This window comes from Bufo gargarizans, chromosome 4 (genome assembly GCF_014858855.1).
Source record: "Bufo gargarizans isolate SCDJY-AF-19 chromosome 4, ASM1485885v1, whole genome shotgun sequence".
NCBI lineage: Eukaryota > Metazoa > Chordata > Amphibia > Anura > Bufonidae > Bufo > Bufo gargarizans.
Genome location: NC_058083.1, coordinates 519,810,375 through 519,817,323, shown reverse-complemented (window position 1 = coordinate 519,817,323; position 6,949 = coordinate 519,810,375).

Below are 6,949 nucleotides of genomic sequence, written 5' to 3'. Positions count from 1 at the left end.
GGATACGCAACTAAGAATAATACACAGAGCCATCTATGGTTTTAATATACCTCCACACCCAAATACACCAGATAGAACAACAAACTGTCCTAAATGCGGCCAGGGATATACTGATTTGTATCATGGACTGTGGGGATGTACGGAAAGTAAGAAGCTTTGGGAGGAGGTAGGAGAGGTGGTCAGGGCTATATGGGGTAGGAGAGTAGACGTTACACCACAATTATATTTATTCCATTCTGAAGAGGTAGGCAGTAATAAAAGATCTCTTCCTAGCCTATTTCATTCCATTGTATGGTAGTTAAAAGAAGTATACTACAAAAGTGGCTACTAATGGATAAGCCCACAATACAAAACATTCTGGAGGATTTAAGAAAAATTATTTTATCTGGAACGTTTAGACACTATAAAATCAAAGGACAAACAAAAAAGCTTTTTCGAAAATGGAAGGGCTTTATGCTCAGATACATGTCTGACGCCGAAATACAAAACATAATGCAACCTTTTTCATACACAGAATGGTACTTAATTGAGCAGATGAGAGGGAGATTGGGTAGATTGTTGATATGTAACAGGAATATATAGTCAGTACGACATAATATCGAAAGTAAATAAAGCTCAACTGATGTGCTAGGTGACACCCTAGTTTTGTGTGGTTGTTGGAGAAAATATAGATTTATTGTATTACATACCATATATACTTTGCCTTTTATAGTAATGTCTGATGTTCGGGTCTGCGTACCCAAATGTTATTTGTAATAAAAATAATAAAACTGTTTAAAAAAAAATATATAAATAAATTATTTTAAATTCAAGGAAGGCATCCTCAAAGAAGGACATGCAGAGAAAGTTAATAATCAAGGAAGGAGGAAGTGAATAGTGATCATAGCGAGTGATCATATATATGAACATCAATTTTTTTATTTTCTTAAAGTTAATAATCAACCTAAAGAAGGAGAAGTGTGGTACATCCCACATCAAGGTATGTACCACTCAAAGAAACCAGATAAGATTAGAGTAGTATTTTATTGCTCAGAAAAGTACGATGGTGTTGCATTGAACGATCATCTACTAAAAGGACCAGATCTTACAAACACTCTGCCTGGAGTACTCTGTAGATTCAGAAAGCATTCCGTAGCGGTCATGTGTGACGTTGAAAAGATGTTCCACCAGTTTCATGTGAAAAATGAAGATAGAGACTTCCTGAGGTTTCTATGGTGGGAGGACACATCATCTCCAGGTTTGCGCCAATTATGGTATGAAGTACCTGGCCAATCAGAATAAAAAGGATTTCCCATCAGCAGCAAATTTTCTGAAGAAAAACGTCTATGTAGATGATGGTCCTCTAAGTCTAGCGTCCACAGAAACTGCAATCAAACTAGTGAAAGAAAGCCAAGAGCTATGTGCAAGAGGAAACCTGCGTCTTCACAAATTTATCTCAAACAACAGAGAAGTACTGGAATCCATCAGTGACTCTGAACGTGCATCATCAATGAAGAATCTACAGGGTGGGCCATTTATATGGATACACCTTAATAAAATGGGAATGGTTGGTGATATTAACTTCCTGTTTGTGGCACATTAGTATATGTGAGGGGGGAAACTTTTCAAGATGGGTGGTGATCATGGAGGCCATTATGAAGTCGGCCATTTTGAATCCAACTTTTGTTTTTTTCAATAGGAAGAGGGTTATGTGACACATCAAACTTATTGGGAATTTTACAAGAAAAACAATGGTGTGCTTGGTTTTAACGTAACTTATTTACAAGTTTTTGACCACTTATAAAATGTGTTCAATGTGCTGCCCATTGTTTTGGATTGTCAATGCAACACTCTTCTCCCACTCTTCACACACTGATAGCAACACCGCAGGAGAAATGCTAGCACAGGCTTCCAGTATCCGTAGTTTCAGGTGCTGCACATCTCGTATCTTCACAGCATAGACAATTGCCTTCCGATGACCCCAAAGATAAAAGTCTTTTTTCTTGTGAAATTCTCAATAAGTTTGATGTGTCACATGACCCTCTTCCTATTGAAAAAACAAAAGTTGGATTCAAAATGTCCGACTTCAAAATGGCCACCATGGTCACCACCCATCTTGAAAAGTTTCCCCCCCTCACATATACTAATGTGCCACAAACAGGAAGTTAATATCACCAACCATTCCCATTTTATTAAGGTGTATCCATATAAATGGCCCACCCTGTATAATGTTCCTACCGCTAATATAGTGATTAGAACTGTATACTGAACCAGTTATATGTGTGTTTACCTACAGTTCCACCAATTGCAAACTACAAAGTTCACAATCCAAATTCAAATTCCGAATTGCAATCCAAATTGCATACAACCATACCAGATCATACTCATGCTAACTGCATACTGCAAATTGCGACCAAATTCAGCAAGTGAACTATTAGTTAGACCTCAGATATACCTCTCAGAGAGATCATAAAGTACTTAAATAACTTAAAGTGAAAGTACAGATACTCAAAAGAAAAATATATCCACCATTTTATGTTGAATGACAACCATTTTACCGCCATTTTGTGATATCTTTTCAACGCGTGTTTTGTACATGGACTATCTGCTGCGGAGGCGGCAGTGTTATATATGATGAAAAGTTGAAGTTAATAAAGAAGTTATTTCAAGCATTTGGTGTGCTCTTTAAACCTACTGCTTCCATAGAACGGCGCTAGAGGAATTACAGAGTAACAGACAGTCTGATTAGACTAAAAGTCAGAGATATCGGAATTCTTCTAATGCCACAGCGCAAAAGGCACTTCATAGTGCTGCGCCTGCCACACGGCAGTAGATGTGTGCGGGGAAAGCAGGACTCTCAGGCTTCCTCTGTGAGTGGTCGGGGGAATCAGGACTCACAGGCTTTCTCTATGAGTGAATGGGGGAGGAAGGACTCACAAACTTTCTTTATAAGTGGGTGGAAGAAGCAGGACTCACAGGATTTCTCTATGAGTGGTGTGAGGAATATGGATTAATATTTACTGTCAGCCATGTCCCCACACCCACCATTTGCTGAAAGATAGCAGAGGTAGTGAACTCCACAGGAGGGCCCTGCTTCAAAGCCCCAGCCCTATGGCAGGGAACTTCTTACAGGCCACCTTTGTGTACAATTTCACACCCCATTCAGACAGCATGGATCCTGCAGGAAAACCTCCCTGCAGGGGGTCTAAGCCATTCCCCAGTTCAATCAAATCCAGCAGACAGCATGGAACCAGCGATTTATAAGGAATTACGAATCGCCCGCCCATCACAGGCGCAAACCGGATACATATTTGTGTCCCGGTGGCCACGATGAACCTGCCCATGGTCTAAGTTTGGTGGTGGGATGCCAAGAAAGGGAGATATACATATCTCCCCACAGAAACCAAATATAGGTACCATGTTTGGACTCTACTTGTAGCCGGAACCCAGGCGGATCTGTTGGTCCCAGAACCATTCCCCTGTGACGTTCTGGTCTGGAGCTATAAACCCTAAAGGGTTTTGTGGGTCATTTAATGCCAGCCCAGAAGAGGGGGAGGTCACCCCTCCAAGAGGAGGGGCCGGCTACAGTTTAAAAGGCTTGTGCCAGCAAGCGGGCGTGTCTTTTCTCTGAAGGAGGGTCACATCGTGCTGTGTGTTTAGAGGGACCTGCAACCTGCTGACATCACTGCCCTCCATGTGACTACAGCAAAGGACTAACCATAACCCAAAGGAACATTCATCTACCCGGTAACTGACTTGAACTCTGTGTAATCCTGTTTGTACCATATCACCTGTATTTGTAACTTCAGACCACTGTATATACTCTGTATATATTGTGTTAGATCTAGTGCGCCCTTAAGGCGATTAAATATATAATTTAATCTTGTGCTGTCTTGTATCTCGATCACGAATCCCCACGTCCGTGTTTCGGCCTAGTTATAAGCTACCGCGGGTTGGTTTCTCACCCTATATAACCCTGTTAGCGGACCGGACTTATATTAAATGAGAAGCTGGTGGCAGATACCCGGGCTGAGACAGCGCTGCGGCAGTGAAAAGGCACTTTCAGCTTGTTGCCTCTCTGTGCCCGCGTGGACAGGAGGAGTCTGTGTAAACTGTACCAAGACTGACCTTACAGGCTCCTCCAGGAGGGCGTAACGTCACGCCTTGGTAACCAGGGACCATACCGCGTCTCGTGAGCTCGATGTAGTTGACGACAAAAAGGCACGAGGGGTAGTATCCCTCACAAGTGGGTAGTGGGTAAAGATGTAATCCGTCAGACAATCCCTTTAAGTCATAGAAATGTATTGATTTGTGTGCAGTAACGAGTGAGAGGAACATCCCTGTCACCTAGCCAGAGCGATGCGGCGGGTAAAGTCGCCATGTCATGCTCAGGAGGAAACTGGTAGGAAATGTAATAAACTGGGGTACAGAGGGGGCTTTGGGGGAAGAAATGCTGGTATTTAAAGGGCCTGTCCATAACATATATTATTCTACAATGGTGCAGTATTGGGGTCTTGGAAGGAAAGGATGATAACAGATCAAGTGAAGTCATGTCCTCAATCTATTCTGAGACGTCTTAATAGAAGAGAAAAGCCACTGAATCATCATCACAAGAGTCACTGCCGCGGAGTCATCACATCAGCTAATAATAGAGGAGGACAGACACATAGCAGACTGTCTAAAAACAGCCAAGGTCAGCATGTGGACGGGAGGCAGGACTCCTATGAGATGAATTATTGAAGGTAAGTGTTCATCTCCATAATACAAGAGTCTTAATACATATTTAATACAAATACTGGAAACGAGAGACAAAGGTTCATATCAACAGCTCTGGAAAAAAAACTGACAATAACTACAACAACAACAAAAACGACAACAACCGCCTCATACAACAAAGAATCGCTCAGGAAAAATGGAAGTATCCAGCTCAGAGATGATGAAAAAATCCTAGCTTTATTGCGGTACAAAATCTTCGACACACAGGAGAAGTTTAGTTACGCGTTTCAGACCATAAACAGATAGCGGTCCTTCCTCATGACAACAAAGAATCGCTGCCTCACCGGCCGAAATCTGTCTGGGTTACCAGTCTTTAGTTATGCTAATTACGTAATAATATTCTGCCATACTGTGCACATAAGCAACGCCACCATGCAGTATACATAGAGAATGCTGCCATACTGGACACATAAGCAATGCAACCAATGCATGATACATAGAGAATGCTGCCATTTTGTGCACATAACTAATACCACCATGCAGGAAACATAGAGAATACCACCATACTGTACACATAACTAATGCCACCATGCAGTATAGAAAATGCTGCCGTACTGTGTACATAACTAATACCACCATGCAGTATAGAAAATGCTGCCGTACTGTGTACATAACTAATGCCACCATGCAGTAAACATAGAGAATACCACCATACTGTATACATAACTAATGCTACCATGCTTAATACATAGATAATGCTGCCATACCGTACACATAACCAATGCCACCATGCAAGACAGAGAGAGTGCTGCCATACTGTACACATAACTAATGCCAGCATGATTAATACATAGAGAATACTGCTATACTGTACACATAACTAAAGCCACCATGCAGTATACATTGAGAATGCTGCCATACTGTAAGCATAGCCAATGCCGCCATGCAGTATACATTGAGATTACCGCCATACTGTACACATAACTAATGTCACCATGCTTAATACATAGAGAATGCTGCCATACCGTACACATAACCTATGCCACCATGCAGTATACATTGAGATTACCGCCATACTGTACACAGGTAATGTGACCGCTCTGTCAGTCACTGGCCACAATTCTGTGTTGAGAGGACCAGGACATAGAAGTCAGCAGGAACCCAGGAACGGGAGCCACAGTGGATCTGTGATTTATGTGCTCTTTTGTTGTTTTATGCGGTTCTGACCCTTTTGCTGCCTGAAGCCCCTTTAACTCATCCTCCTAAAGGGGGGAATTTGCATTACTTAGTGATTTAAGGGGTATTCCGGCTACAAGCGGGGCTTGTTCCTGGTGTAGGCTCTGAATGGAGCAGTAGGACAAATGCCTGAACCCTGCTCAAACTCCTCCTAGCCAGGTCTTGTGGCTGGGGCACACAAGGATCGGGATCCCCCCTTCTGGCGATCGACGTGGGGTCCACAGTCAGAGATCATGATCTAGAATTCACCCCCTATCAAATGGAGACGTAGTAAATGGCCTGAATACCCCTTTAAGCTGCTGTACCGTGCCACTTTATGACGGAACCGGTGGAGCGCTGGGCGGCCGGTGTTCTGAGATATTTTCCTACCGGTGAGATGGGACAACCCCTTTAAATGCATTTTCTGGGAATTAATTATCGACAACCTATCCTCAGGATAAGTCTCGTCCGACTCCCGACACCCCTCGAGTGAGCACCGCGGCCTGTGACATCGCGTTCATCGGTCACATGGCCCTGTGAATGGAACTGAGCTGTAATACCAAGCCACTGTGCTTAATGTACTAGGACAGGGATGCCCAACCTGCAAAACTACAACTCCCAACATGCCCTTATATCAGTAGGCTGTCCGGGCATGCTGGGAGTGGTAGTTTTGCTACAGCTGGAGGACTGCAGGTTGGGCATCCTTGTACTAGGAGAAGGAGCGCTGCAGGCGCCTTTAAACTGCTGACGGTCGTGGTTGTCAGTAGTCAGACCCCCACCGATCTGATATTGATTACCTTTATAATGGGTATGATATATATATATATTTCGTATACGTCTGTCTATGCATATTTATAATGTATTTTGGTCATTTTAAATCGCATAACTGGAGCAATGTGCCACATAGCCTTCCAATTCAAATCTGTATCCGCGCTTTACCCCTGTCTTCCACTAGAGGGCGCGAAGCCTCCTTAGTGCTCATACCATAGAGTTTCCTGCGCCCCGGAAGTGCTCGTGTGTGATTGGCTGGAGGTCAGGA